At 43.6% G+C, this 14,950-nt stretch overlaps 1 protein-coding gene across 9 annotated transcripts in view; it reads left to right on the forward strand.

Moving 5' to 3' along the window:
* The window catches only part of C14H9orf153 (chromosome 14 C9orf153 homolog), a 38,986-nt gene that overhangs the window by 3,745 nt on the left and 20,291 nt on the right, over positions 1 to 14,950 (forward strand). The window contains exons 1-2 of one of the 9 annotated variants that reach the window (XM_011771092.3): positions 1,613 to 2,084; positions 8,585 to 8,687. The exons of 1 other annotated variant lie outside the window; for it this stretch is intronic. The gene's annotated coding sequence lies outside the window, so the exon portion shown is untranslated. Of the gene's footprint in view, positions 1 to 1,612; positions 2,099 to 3,871; positions 4,405 to 8,584; positions 8,688 to 12,317; positions 12,497 to 14,950 lie in introns of those variants that run through there. 7 more of the 9 variants (XM_071077598.1, XM_011771091.3, XM_011771094.3 and 4 more) reach the window with 7 other exon arrangements.

Here is a 14,950-nt window from a genome sequence, read left to right on the forward strand (position 1 = left end):
CATTACGAAGTGCCCATTTGTTGGGCCAGGTGTGTTGGCTCACACCTGTAATCCCAGCACTTTGGGAGGCAAAAGTGGGCAGATGGCCTGAGCCCAGGAGTTCAAGACCAGCCTGGCAACGTGGCAAAACCCCATCTCTACAAAAAATACAAAAATTAGCCGGCTGTGGTGGTACATGCCTGTAGTCCCAGCTACTCGGGAGGCCGAGGTGGGAGGATCACTTGAGCCCAGGAGGCAGAGGTTGCAGTGAGCCAAGATTGTGCTACTGCACTCCAGCCTGGATGACAGAGCGAGACCCTGTCTCAAAAAAAATAGAATAAAAAGCAAAGTACTCGTTTATTGTTCTCCATGGAGTCTATGTCTTGAAGCAGTCCTCAAACTTTAAGGTGCAAGTAAGTCACCTGGGGGTCTTGTTAAAAAGCAGATTCTTGGCCGGGAGCAGTAGGTAGCTCATGCTTGTAATGCAGCACTTTGGGAGGCTGAGGCGGGTGGATCGCTTGAGGTCAGGAGTTCAAGACCAGCTTGGCCAACATGGCAAAACCCTGTTTCTACGAAAAATACACAAAAATTAGCCAGGCATGATGGTGGGCGCCTGTGGTCCCAGCTACTCAGGAAGCTGAGGCAGGAGAATCACTTGAACCCGGGAGGTGGGGAGGTTGCAATGAGCCGAGATGGCGCCACTGCACTCCAGCCTGGGTGACAGAGCAAAACTCTGTCTCAAGAAAAAAAAAAAAAAGCAGATTCTATAACAAAGGTCCGGGGCAGAGCCTGAGATTCTTCATCAGTAGCGAAGGCCCAAGTGAAGCCAGCACCGTTGCTCTGCAGACCACCTTTGAATGGCAGGCTTTTGAAATATTTTCTCACTGGAAGAATCTTCTGTATTTCTTAAATTCTGCTTAAAATTATTAACTTTCTTGTACATCCATGTTCACAACAGCATTATTCACAATAGCCAAAAGGTAGGAACAACCCAGGTGTCCATTGGCTGGGGAGAGGGGGTGAGAAATTAATTTCATGGACACAGATTCAGTTGGAAAAGATGAAAAAGCTGTGGAGATGGAAGGCAGTGCCTGTAGTACAACAATGTGAATGTACTGAATGTCACAGAACTGTGTACCTAAAACAGGTTTAACATGGTAAGTTTTTTTGTTATGGATATGTTGCCACAGTGTTCACGAGTTGTTAACTCAATTAGACTAAATACCCAGTAGATTGCATTCTGGGGAAATGGCTGTTTCAGGAAAATTTTCAGTGATTGCCACAAGGACCTCCCAGGGGTGGGGACAGAGTCTGGAGCACAGCTGCATGGCTCAGGGAGAGAATTTGCACGGCCAAGCAGCCCCCGGTCCACTTCTCCCCATAGCTGGCCAGGTGCAAAGAGCCTCCTATTATCTCCCTCAATTTCTTATTTGCACTTTGCCCATGTCTATAGAAGGAAAAACTTGACTGATTAGAAATTATATTCACGGCACCTGTAGTCCCAGCTACTCGGGAGGCTGAGGCAGGAGAATGGCGTGAACCCGGGAGGTGGAGCTTGCAGTGAGCCGAGCTCGTGCCACTGCACTCCAGCCTGGGCGACAGAGCGAGACTCAGTCTCAAAAAAAAAAAAAAAAGAAAAGAAATGATATTCACGCCAGTCTGGGCAACAGGGGGAAACCCCATCTCTACAGAAAAATACATAAATTAGCCAGGCGTGGTGGCGTGCGCCTGGGGTCCCAGCCACAGACTGAGGCAGAAAAAAAAAAGAAATTGCATTCACAATTCAGCTACTCAGCTACTCAATGTTCACTCTTTAAAAATGCCTTTCCATCGTCCTCCACCATCTTCCCACCTATTATTCTCCCATCCCCCACCAAGCAGCAAGCTAATTCCCCATCGCTTAGTGTCATATAGCTGTTTATGTGACCTTGAGGATGTCCACATGTCACAATGGACAGTCACTTACTCAACACTAAGCAATGACACATGCTAGGAGTGGGGCTGGGCCTTGGGGCTGCCGGATGAATGAGACTCAGCCTCTGCCCTGGGAGTGCAGAGACTCAAGACAGATATGACCAGGTGAAGAGACAACTGTAAGACAAGTGGTAAGTGCTGAGTGGTAAGTGCAGCTACAGCCATAGCCACAGGGCACTGTGAGACCACAGAGCAGCGAAAGCTAAGCCAGCCTAGGCTTGGCAAGGAGGCATGGAGTGAGGTGGGTAGTGGTCAGGGTGGGAAGACCAGAGCTGAGAGGTGAGATGGGGTTTGGGTTTATCTTTACCAATAAGGATGAGGAGCCTGTTTCATCTTCCTCCAGGCAGGTCACAGAAGCCGGAACCCAGTTGATCGTGCCGAGCCTGCAGACACCCTCATCCCTTCCAGCCTTCAACACTGACAGCCCTGCCCTCTCTCCCCAGCCTCTGTGCCTTCATCCTCCCCATGTTCCCATGGATGCTTGGTCCTGACTTTGCACCCCTCCCTCACACCCAGTGTCCTTTCTCTTTCCTCTGCCACTTGGGACGCTGAGTGGGAGGATCACCCGAGCCCAGGAGGTTGAGGCTGCAGTGACCTGTGTTCACGCCACTGCACCCCAGCTGGGGTGATAGAGTGAGAAAAGCAACAACAACACTGCTCTGTATGATACTATAAAAGTGGATATATGTAATTGCACATTGTGACATCTCATAGAATGCCCAACACCAAGAATGGACCCTAATGTAAACTGTGAAGTATGCGCTTTAGTTAATAAGCATGCTTTGATATGGGCTCATCAAGTATAACAAATGTACCACACAAACATACGTAGTAAAAAAAGGGGGGAAGCTGTGTGTATGATGCAGGCAAGGCAGGGTGTAGGAACACTGTACTTTCTAACCAATTGTAAAATTGCTCTAAAAATTAAGTATATTAATTTTTTTAAAAAGCTTTTTGTTAAATTAGCAATATAATAGTTGCTTACCCAAGAAAATTCAGGTTTTCAAATATTGCATTTTAGATCAATTATTTCCAGATGTGAGGGTGATCTGGCTGCAACATCTGTCACCCCACTGATGGCCAGGGTTAATTTGTCTGATTTGGCTGGCGAGGTGGGTGTCCCCTTCCTCCCTCATCACGCGTCCCTCCAGACGCTGCGGACGACCAGTAGAGGAGGGCCGTTCTTTGGCCAAGGGTGTATGAGTAGATGCACTGCCCTGCTAGAACCTCCAAACAAGCTCTCTAAAAGTAATTATTTCAAAGGAGGGATTGAGAGTTTCATCCTCTATGACAGAGTTAATTTTTCCTTTTTTTTTTAAGACGGAGTCTTGCTCTGTCACCCAGGCTGGAGTGCAATGGCACGATCTCAGCTCACTGCAACTTCTGCCTCCTGGGTTCAAATGATTCTCCTGCCTCAGCCTCCCGAGTAGCTGGGACTACAGGCGCCTGCCACCATGCCCGGCTAATTTTTATATTTTTAGTACACACAGGGTTTCACCATGTTACCCAGGATGGTCTTGATCTCCTGACCCCATGACCTGCCCCCCTCGGCCTCCCAAAGTGCTGGGATTATGGGCGTGAGCCACCGTGCCTGTACTATAAAAATTTTAGTAATAAAGGTTGTCCTTAATAGTTGGTGTGCACACCTATAAAACCCACACAAAGTAATCTGGCCTCTGCATCTAATATCTGCTCAGGATTGATGAGCTCTCTCCCTCCATGTTAGCACAAGATGGGTTGTTTAAGCTGCCCACACCGCTCATTCCCTGAAGCCATCGTGACAGGACACTGTCACCTTTGTCATCCATTGTGTTGGTATATAAATCCACTCAACTGATCTGTTCCTGGCCAAGACCACAGACTTTTCCCCTCTCTCTGAGGAGCTAAGGCTGATGGTCATATTTTCGGTTCTGATTGTTGTATCAGTAGTAGCAAATTGCATTCCCTGTCAATCGTGTTGTCAATTCACCCTCTGACAACTAGAGCAGAAGGCCTAAAATGACTGAGTGCCCACTCTGTGCCGGCTGCCACGCCAGACAAGCGGCTCCCCTGGGAAGACAGCCAGACTCAAGGGCAAGAAATCAAGGGAATCAACCAGGAAAGCCCATTAGGCATTTTGGGGAAAGACCAGGCAGGAGCTGATGAAGTCTAGATGAAAAGTGACAGCTGAGAGAACTGAAAAAGGGGCAGATGTTGTCTTGTTTGGCTTGATGGAGCCTCCAGCTGATTCCAAGTGAAAGCCACGAGGGAGGAGTTTAAAAGGCCTGCATTCTGCAGGGGAATCTTCAGGTTCCTGTGGGCTCTCATCTCCTCACCAAGGAGTCTTCTCACTTAGACCAGCACTCCCAAAACATGGAACCCTGTAATCGCTGCAGTGAGCCCAGCTGCTTTGGGGTTTCAGAGGAAAAGGCAATGTGTTGGCCTAAAGGAAGAAGCCGAGGCAAAATTAATGTAAGTAGAGAGCTTATGTGAGCCAAGTTTGAGGACTGCAACCCTGGGGACATTGATTCAAGTTGCCCGGAATATATGCTCCAATCTGCAAATATAAGTGGGTTTTTAAAGGGAAAGAAGAAGGGGTAGTTCTAAAGTTGTTTACCAAGTATTTACATTGGTTCATTAAAATACCGTAAGCTTCTTTTTTCTTCTTGTTGAGACGAAGTTTTCTTGTGTTACCCAGGCTGGTCTTGAACTCCTGTACTCAAATGATCTCTCACCTCAGCCTCCCATGTAGCTGGGATTACAGGTGCATGCCACGGTGACTCAAAATAGCATAAGCAATTGATTGGCTGTACGTTGTTCTTTGTATCACAGATTCCAGAAACATGAAGATATGGGTGAGGGTCACATTGTGCAACTCATAGCATTTTAGGTAATTTATCAGCTAGTCTGGAAACTACAGGGAATAAAAGAAAAGTACAAAATGCCTTTAAACAATTAACCCTGTGCATAGGGTTAATGAGACTCTCCTGTCTCTCTGATAAATTTTGCATTCCTCAGATTCTTCCGACCGCTCTGAGCTACTTTCCTTTCCCAAATGAAACAGTTGTAGTCACACTTCATAAATTGAAAATGTAACAAAGTAATGATTTCCCAGAAATCTCATTTTGTTCCTAATAGCCCCTGCATATTTAAATGTTGAGCATTTTCCACGAAGATATTAATCAAATGTTCTTAAATAACATTCAATTAACAGGATACAGTTCATTCTGGTTAATATATGTTTCACAACATTTGCTTATTTCTGTTTAGTAAATCTACAGTCTTTATCATTGCTATTGGGTCATATTAGATTGAATCAGTGGCTCAAAAGTATTCATTGAAACCTAAAATAATGATGGAGACATCAGTGGATATTCCACACATCAGAATCATCTATGAACACACATAGCGCTCATGATTCCAGAATGATGTAGGATGGCAACCAGGACTCACTGCGTCAAGCAAATCTGCAGGTGTGATGATCTTACAGAGGCAGCTGAAAAGTGAAAGTGAGTAAGAAGTACCACAATGAACATCTGAAAAACGTGTTAGATTAAATCAAAGTTCTCCTTCCCCAAGTCCCCTGAGCAAAGTATAAGACCTGGCCAGGGACCGGGCACGGTGGCTCATGCCTGTAATCCCAGCGCTTTGGGAGGCCCAGGCGGGCAGATCACGAGGTCGGGAGATCAAGACCATCCTGGCTAACACAGTGAAAACCCATCTCTACTAAAAAATACAAAAAATTAGCCAGGTGTGGCCGCGGGCACCTGTAGTCCCAGCTACTCGGGAGGTTGAGGCAGGAGAATGGTGTGAACCTGAGAGGCAGAGCTTGCAGTGAACTGAGATAGTACCACTGCACTCCCACCTGGGCAACAGAGCGTGACTCCATCTCAAAAAAAAAAAAAAAAAGCAAGAAAACAACGACAACAACAAAAACCTGGCCAGATGAGAGCTTGTTAGGGCTCAAAAAACAATACACCTGCAGGAGCCAAGGGAAAAATGTCCTTTTTGCCCTCTGAAGCTTTGCTGAAAAAAATAACTCACAAAAGGCAGATTTATTGGAGAAAAGGAGTGTGACTTTTATAATGTGCACAAAGGAAAGAACCACAGAGTGATTACTCCAAACGCCCAGTGGGGGTACAGAGGCTTACATACCATCTTGAGGTTACCAACAGAATGAGAGCTCAGAGAACGGCCCAAAACAAGTTATGGTGGTAAATCAGGTTATGGTGCATGACAGGTTATGGCGGGGAGAGAAGAGGAGGCCTGGCTAGCAAAGGTGGTCTTGCTATGTAGATGAAGCCTCACAGGTAGCAGCCTTCAGAAAGAATAGATGGTAAATGTTTCCAGCCTTCAAAGGTGTCAAACTCTCAGGTGTCAATCTTTCCTAGATCAAACAAGGCTCAGAAGAAGCCAGGCTGCATCAAGGCAGATTCCATACAGATACAAATCTCCCCACGAAAGACAGCTTTGCAGGGCTACTTCTGTTTGCTGGTTCTCTGAACAGACACCTCAAAATATATCAAAGAAGGATATTTTGGGGGTAAAACTGCTTTTATTTCTGTCAGTCCTACTTCAAAACTTTAAAAAACTTTCACATATTAAAAGCCATGTTCATGGCTTTACAGAGATTTGGGTTAGAAGTTGTTAGAGATAGGCAAAGGAGTGGGAAAAATTTGGGACAAGCGAAAAAGAGCAAATTTAAATATATTGTCCATATATTCTTGAATTAGTCTCTTATTTCTTTCTCTTTCTTTTGTTTTCTTTCTTTTTTTTTTTTTTTTTTTTTTTTTTTTTTTTTTTTTTTGAGACAGAGTCTCTCTCTGTCACCCAGGCTGGAGTGCAGTGGCCGGATCTCAGCTCACTGCAACCTCCACCTCCTGGGTTCAAGCCATTTTCCCACCTAAGCCTCCTGAGTAGCTGGGACTACAGGCATGCATCACCATGCCCAGCTAATTTTTCTATTTTTGGTAGAGACGGGGTTTCACCATGTTTACCAGGCTGGCTGGCTGGTCTCAAATTCCTGGCCTCAGGTGATCCACCCATCTTGGCCTTCCAAAGTGCTGGGATTACAGGTGTGAGTCACTGTGCCCAGCCAAATCTCTTGGTTCTGAGAATAGATCAGTTCAGTGAAACCATTTTCTCCCATTCCAGAAGTTGGCATTGCAGATGGGCTAGGCTTCTCTATACTATGCAGGTAAACAGATCTTTAATAAGAGGCATTTCTACAGAAGAAAAACAAAGATTAACGTCTGGAATGTTCTATCTATAAACTAGTTGTTCTAATCTAAACTCTGTCTCTACTAAAAATACAAAAATGAGCTGGTTGTGGTGGCACACACTTGTAATCCCAGCTACTTGCAAAGCTGAGGCAGGAAGATCACTTGAACCCAGGAGGCAGAGGTTGCAGTGGGCCAAGATGGCGCCACTGCACCCCAGCCTCGGCAACAGAGTGAGACTCCATCTCAAAACAAAAAAGACCAAATAATGACAGCATGAGACCAACAGAATCTGTCTCCGAATCTGTCTCGTCTTCCGTCTTCTCCCCATCTCCTGTCTCTCTCTCGTGTGTGTGTGTGTGTGTGTGTGTGTGTGTGTTTAGTTTACCTAAAAGCTAAAGAAAAACCTTTTACTATCTCTTGTTAATACTACCTGGAAATCTTGTTTAAAAGAGGAAACCGAATTTTGCCTTTGCATCAGTGTATTAAGGCTAAAACTAACTTTAATAAAACCTGATAAACAGATCCATTCAATTGTAATCAGTTTTGACCACACATGATAAGATTTCCATAAACCTTTTTTAACCTCTTACAATTTTTTTATTCTTTCTCCAATTTTTTATTTCCATTTAGGTTTATCTATTTTTTATTCCTTTAATTAAAAAAAAGACTTTCAAAACCTCTAAACTGACACAATTATATTCGCTTTAACAAAAACCACATTCTTATGATGTTTTATAATTTTTTTCCAAAACCACATTCTACTTTTCTTATTACACTGTGCATTCAAAATTGTTTATCTTATACTCGGTAGTTTTAGTTTATATATATATTAATTACGATGTTAACTCTTAGAAAACCTAGAAAGTAAGCAATTTTAACTGTTAGTCACATACTAACAATTTATGATACACATTTTATTATTTTTAGAAACATAGGCTTTCTAACAAAACAGTATTTCAGTGTGAAACAGGACATATTTACTAACAGATCTAAATAAGTTTTATTTCTCTAAAATAGGAAGCCAAAATTATAGGAGCTTAAACTCATTTAATCATTAATATCTTGGCATTATATCGTATTTGGGTATCATCTAGATAGCTAATGAATATCCATTATTTAATTTAGCTTAGCAAAACTCTAGGAGTTTTTATTAACAAAAAGATTTGATAAAACTTTTCTAAGTAAACATATTCTAAAAAACAATTATTATTAAACATTTGGCCAGCTGCAGTGGCTCACGCCTGTAGTCCCAACTACTTGGGAGGCTGAGGCAGGAGAATGGCGTGAACCCGGGAGGCGGAGCTTGCAGTGAGCCGAGATCGTGCCACTGCGCTCCAGCCTGGGCGGCAGAGAGAGACTGTCTCAAAACAAAAAGTAGAAAAAACAAATAATTTGTGCAAATAAATAATAAGTGCAACCTCTACCCTCAGTGCAGACAAATGGAAATCTCCGGGAAATCCTACCAGCTCAGAAAAAACCTAAAGATACTCATCACATCAAGGGACCCTCCCCCAAAGGATTCACCCAAAGTCTGTGAGTCCCAACAACGTGCGCAGAGCCTCCCGCCAGCTTTTTAGCGTTTCACTCTCACTGAGCAGACGACCAATGATCCCCAGACCATCAGAGGACTGCCTTTATAATGGAAAGTAGGGACCAAAACAAACAGGGACAAAAAAGATAGACTATGTTGGCAGAAGAAAACTTCAAAAGAACAATCAGAGTATCATTGAGGGATAAGAGAAGATAATTTTGCATCATGAAACGTGAATGAATGACAGGAAAAGGAACACTCGGGATAAAAACAGCTCTTTTTAAATCTTCTTCCTCTTTATTTAGAAAGGGTCTCACTCTGTTGTCCAGGCTGGCGTGGAGAGGCATGATCATGGCTCACTACAGCCTCAGTCTCCAGGGCTCAATGGATCCTCCCACCTTAGCCTCACATGTAGCTGGGACTAGGGGCGCACCACTCTGCCTGGCTAAGTTTTGTGTTTTTTGTAGAGACAGGTTTTTGCCATGTTACCCAGGCTGGTTTCAAAATCCTGGGCTCAAGCCGTCCACCCTCTTCAGCCTCCCAAAGTGCTGAGATTACAGATGTGAGCCACCACGCCCAGCCTAAAAACAACTCTTACAAGCTAAGTGAATGAAAACAAAATAGGAAGGTTAGAAGATAAAGCAGAGGAATGTGCACAAGAAAACGATGAAAACGACAGCCTGGCAACCTGGTGGGAAAAAAAAAGCGAGAGAGAGCGAGAGACAGAGAGAGCGAGAGAGAGAGAGAGAGAGAGAGAGAGAGAGAGAGAGAGAGCAAAAAGACAATTCATTATACCCCAAAGAGCTCTGCTTTGATCTCCTCCTGAGATTTGATACTTGGCCATAGGGAGCAAAAATTACAGAAAATACAAACAGTGTAGAGCAGTGCCGTTCCCGGACTGCATTTTGGCTGGGTTGCTGTCTCTGGCCCACTGTGGAGTCCTACCAGACGTCTCAACAGTGGGGCTGTTATCCAGGGCTAAGTCACAACTTTGCCCTTTGGCTTCCCCAAAGAGACCTGTGTGAACTCGCAGGAAGTGGAAGCCAGATGGGGACCTGCCTCTGTGCAGATCTCTGTCCCCTGGGAGCCTGATTCTAGCTTGGGAAACGTTGTTTTCCCTTTCATCCACGTCTTGCTACTCCATTTTCAAAAGTAAATACTGTCATGATAGGAACATGTAAATCAATAGCAAAACTGCAGAGAATAACAAGACAATGATGCCCATAGAACTGAGAATGGGGTAGCCTGTGGTTGGAGGGAGGGGATTCACTTGCAGATGGCCATCCGGAGGTCTCATGATACTGTTTGTTAACCCATTGGTGAGTGCATTTTTATTATTTGTGGCTTGTATTTTTATTATTTAAATAACACATATACATTTTATACCCTGTTTTCATGCTCAGGACAATTAGATGTTGAGAGAAAAGTAGTACTTGTTAAGGTTTTTGAAATGCAAATGAGATTTTTTAAAAAATTATTTCATGTGTTAATTCACGAGTCCAGTTTGGCTGCTTTAAGTGGCTGCTTGCGGCACCGAGGGTCTTCACCAAGTAATCATGACCTTCTATAGCCTGACCCTACTTGTCAGGACCGAAAAGTCTGCACTATTAATGTGGAAGATGCCGTGTCAGGCTGTCTTAGGAAGTCCAAGCTGTAGTACAATGGTTGCACTGCAGAGGGCTTCACTTTTTCCAGATCCTTAGTAAACTCCTTCACCCCTCAGGGACAGAAATCAGTGGCATGTGATTGAGTGTCCTTTAAAATTACATTCAAATGCTGCAAGAGAACCTGAAAAAAAATCTTTCCAAGGCAAATACAACCAAGCATGGATTTATTATCTCTTTGCCAAGCTGTCCTCAGCTGAGACGATCAACTGCTCAGCAGATGAACGTGACATGGCAGTGAGAGGAGACTTCAGAGGGAAATCACCCCGTAATGTTTGCTTTTGTAGAGAACTCGGTGACATGTTTGTCACATGAGTAAATTGTAAGCCACCTGGCGGGGCCACCAAACACTAGCTGTCACTGCAGGAGACTTATAACTGGGAGCTGAGGTTTTGTAAATTAATAGAAATAAGGTGAAAAGAAAGCTGTGGGATGTGGAAACTGACAAACTGACCCAGTGCCCAAGTATCATCAGAATTCCTTAGCGGAAAACAGGAATGTGAGCATCTCCTCTCACAGGAAACCATCATTTGTAAAGTCATGTTTTTACTTTGAGAATTGTGATAAATCTTTTCTTTTTACTTGCCTAGAATTCTGTGCTGATGCCCTGAATAGATCAATTAGAGTGATTTGCAGGCAAGTAAAAAAGAAAACCGAATTCCAGGTGACACTAAAAATAGGAAGCATATACCTTCAGAGCAGCTTTATTCACAATCCCAAAGAGGTGAAAGCTACTCACTTTTCCCTCCACAGATGAATGGATAAACAAAATGAGGTGTGCAACCCACAGTGGAGTATTACTCTATAACGTGGATGAACCCGGAGGATATCGTACTAAGTGAAATAAGCCAGTCCCCAAAAAACCAATACTGTATGATTTCACTAATATGAGGGTCCTAGAGTAGTCACACTCAGAGACAGGATGCAGAATGGTGGCTGCCAGGGTTTAGGGGGACGGGAGAAGTGGGAGTTTTTCAGTGAGTATAACATTTCAGTTTTACAAGATGAAAGGCTTCTGGAGATTCGTTACACAATGATGCGCATGCAGTTAACACTACTGAATACTACACTTACAAATGGTTAAGATGGTGAATTTTGTGGTATGTATTTTACCATGATTAAAAATAAAATTTTTAAAAGGGAGATGTGGCTGGGCACGGTGACTCATGCCTGTAATCCCAGCACTTTGGGAGACCAAGGTGGGTGGATCACCTGAGGTCAGGAGTTCAAGACCAGCCTGGCCAACATGGCGAAACCCCATCCCTACTAAAAACACAAAAATTAGTTGGTTGTGGTGGCAGGCACCTGTAATCCCAGCTACTCAGGAGACTGAGGCAGGAGAATCTCTTAAACCTGGGAGGCGGAGATTGCAGTGAGCTGGGATTGTGCCATTGCACTCCAGCCTGGGCGACAAGAGTGAAACTCTGTCTCAAAAAAAGAGAGGTGTAAGTTTGAGGAGAAATCTATAGGATGCTTTTGTTTACATAAGGTTCAAACACATGCAGAAATGACGATATAGTATGTTGTCAGGGATACATGCACATGTGAAAAATGGAAATAGAAAAGGAGAATGCTAAACACAAAATTCGGGACAGTGGTTATCCCTGGGATTAGGGAGGAAGAAAGATGGAACTGAGGATGGAGACAGAAGGCTTCAGTGGTGTTCCCAACATTCTTCATCTGGGTTTGGGGCTCACAGACCTTTATAATTATTCATTCACCAAGAAAGAAAACACTCCCATTTAAACTCTGACATGCTCTGTAATCACTTAAAATTTTTATTTTATATCTATTTTGTTTTAGAGAAGAAGAGCTCTTTTAGATTTATTTAGGCATTGATTTTTATCATACATCCACTGCCTTATTCAGTGTCTATCATGACCACTACTAAATCAGTATTATCTTTGAGATCAGCATTGTCCAATAGAAATAGAATGCAAGTCATTTGTGTGATTTTAAATCTTCCAGATAGCCAGCTTAGAAAAGGTGAACGAGGCCAGCATAATGACTCACACCTGTAATCCCAGCACTATGAGAGACTGAGATGGGAGGATCACCTGAGGTCAGGAGTTCGAGACCAGCCAGGCAACAAAGCAAGACCCTGTCTCTACACACACACACAAAAAAATTATTTTGAAAGAGAAAAGGTGAAAGATACAGGCAAAATTAATTTTAACACTATATTTTATTTAACTCAGTGTATCTAAAATATTATCTTTTCTGTATGTAATTGATATGAAAATCCCTAAGGAGATACTTTTCATTCTGTTTTCATACTTCAGCACATGTCAATTTCGACTACTCACACTGCAAGCTCTCAGTAACCACATTTGGCTAGTGGTTACCATATTTCATGGTACAGATCTAGAAAGCACTTGAAACAGCAATTAAACTCAACCTGTACTCTCCATAATATATGTGTATATAAGGTGAATGGATGGCCTTATGAACAACTATGTCTAATTTCATGCAGATCTAGGTCATAGGAACTAGTCTGGAGGCCACTGGGCCAGCATCAACTGTGAGACCGATTGATTGTGAGGTGCAGCCTGCTTTTCAGAAATGTGACAATGTGACATTGATGCAATATGGTAGTTGCAAAGCAACTGTCTGTGAGTATGGGGACCAGTTGTTATTAGAAAAGCCTAACAACAATGTAGCCAGATGGTGCTGGAAGCCTGCAAGAAAGTGAATCTGAACTCTCAATGTTAGATTCAGGTGATGTGGCTTGCTAAATGCAGTTCTGTCACCTGTTAGGTGGCTAGAGCCTGGGGGATCATAGTTAAGGGTCTGAGAGGCTGAGGTAGGAGAATTGCTTGAACCCAGGAGGCGGAGGTTGCGGTGAGCGGAGATCGTGCCATTGCATTCCAGCCTGGACAACAAGAATGCTGTCTCAAAAAAAAAAAAAAAAAAAAAAGCAGGGGTTTTAGGTGCTCTATGGCCAGAACTTGGGATAGAGACCAAATATATTTCAAATTATACCACAGTTGTTTCTGTTGTAGTGGAAGGTTTATACTTGAACATCTAATTTATTCTCTATCATCATGTTGAATTCAGGAGGGAGAGAGAAAATCCCCTGTGCCCACTTATCTATCTCGAAAAATACTCTCGAGAGTAGGAATTGCTTCAAATATTGTTTCATTTTCCCAAAGGGTCTGTCATGGGACTGAGTATAATAGTAACTCGACAGACACTTTCCATAGAGACTAATTTCTCCTCAAAACAGGAAGGCAGCCTGGTCTGCAACACATCGAAGGAACACATGCTTTCTGTAAAAAACAAATCCAAATAGTGGAAAACATTCGAAATAGTAAAGTGCCAAAGCCCCACTTTTGTGCCTTCCTGCTCAGTCCCTTCTATTAAGATGTGGCCAGTGGGGCCGGGCGTGGTGGTTCACGCCTGTAATCCCAGCACTTTGGGAGGCCCAGGCGGGTGGATTACCTGAGGTCAGGAGTTCGAGACCAGTCTGGCCAACATGGTAAAATCCCATCTCTACTAAAAAGACAAAAATTAGCCATGCGTGGTGGTGGGTACCTGTAATCCCAGCTACTCAGGAGACTGAGGCAGGAGAATCACTTGAACCTGGGAGGTGGAGATTGCCATGAGCTGAGATCACGCCACTGCACTCCAGCCTGGGTGACAGAGTGAGACTCCATCAAAAAAAAGTGCTGTGTGTCCTTCCAGAGGATGCTCTGTGGATTCACAACTATGCATAGATTCTCACTTGATAGACAAACGTGTTTTCTCTCCTACATAAAATACATATTTGGCTTCGTTTTTTATATGGTGGGCTCATACTGTACAATTACTGTTAGCATGCATTCAGCAATTTTTTTTTTTTTTGAGACGGAGTCTCGCTCTGTCGCCCAGGCTGGAGTACAGTGGCGCAATCTCGCCTCACTGCAAGCTCCGCCTCCTGGGTCCACGCCAGCTATTAGCTATTAGCTTAGCTATTGCTTTGACTCTGTGTATAGAGAGTTGCAAGATTGGCTATTGAAGTTGGACATTGTCTACCTGAATTGGCACTGCTGATTAAAATTGGGAGGTGGCAGGGAGAGAGAAGAGGGGAGAGAGGCGAGAGGTTACATCTTTCCCTCCTCTGAGGGAAGGGAGGAGAAATATGTAACATAAGACCAGCCTGGCCAGCGTGGTGAAACCCCATCTCTACTAAAAATACAAACATTAGCTGGGCATGGTGGTGTGCACCTGTAGTCCCAGCTACCTGAGAGGCTGAGGTGGGAGAATCGCTTGAAGCCGGGAGGCAGAGGTTACAGTGAGCTGAGATAGCGCCACTGCACTCCAGCCTGGGTGACAGAGCAAGACTCTGTTGCAAAAAAAGAAAAAGAAAAAGAGAAAACAGCAAATTAAATTGCAGTGAAAAATGTATGTGTGACAAGATCATATTTATCCACGATAGCATAATATATAAAACTGTGGGTTCTGATGTCAAACTACTGGTTTCATCTCAGATTTGCTACTTATTAGCTCTATTGTGCTAGGGAAGGGGTGCTTACCCTGTCTGTGTTTCGATTTATTCAAATGTAAAATGGGGATTATAATGGTACATGTGTCAGAACGTTGTTGAGTGGATCAAATGGGAT

The sequence above is a fragment of the Macaca nemestrina genome, chromosome 14 (assembly GCF_043159975.1).
Source record: "Macaca nemestrina isolate mMacNem1 chromosome 14, mMacNem.hap1, whole genome shotgun sequence".
NCBI lineage: Eukaryota > Metazoa > Chordata > Mammalia > Primates > Cercopithecidae > Macaca > Macaca nemestrina.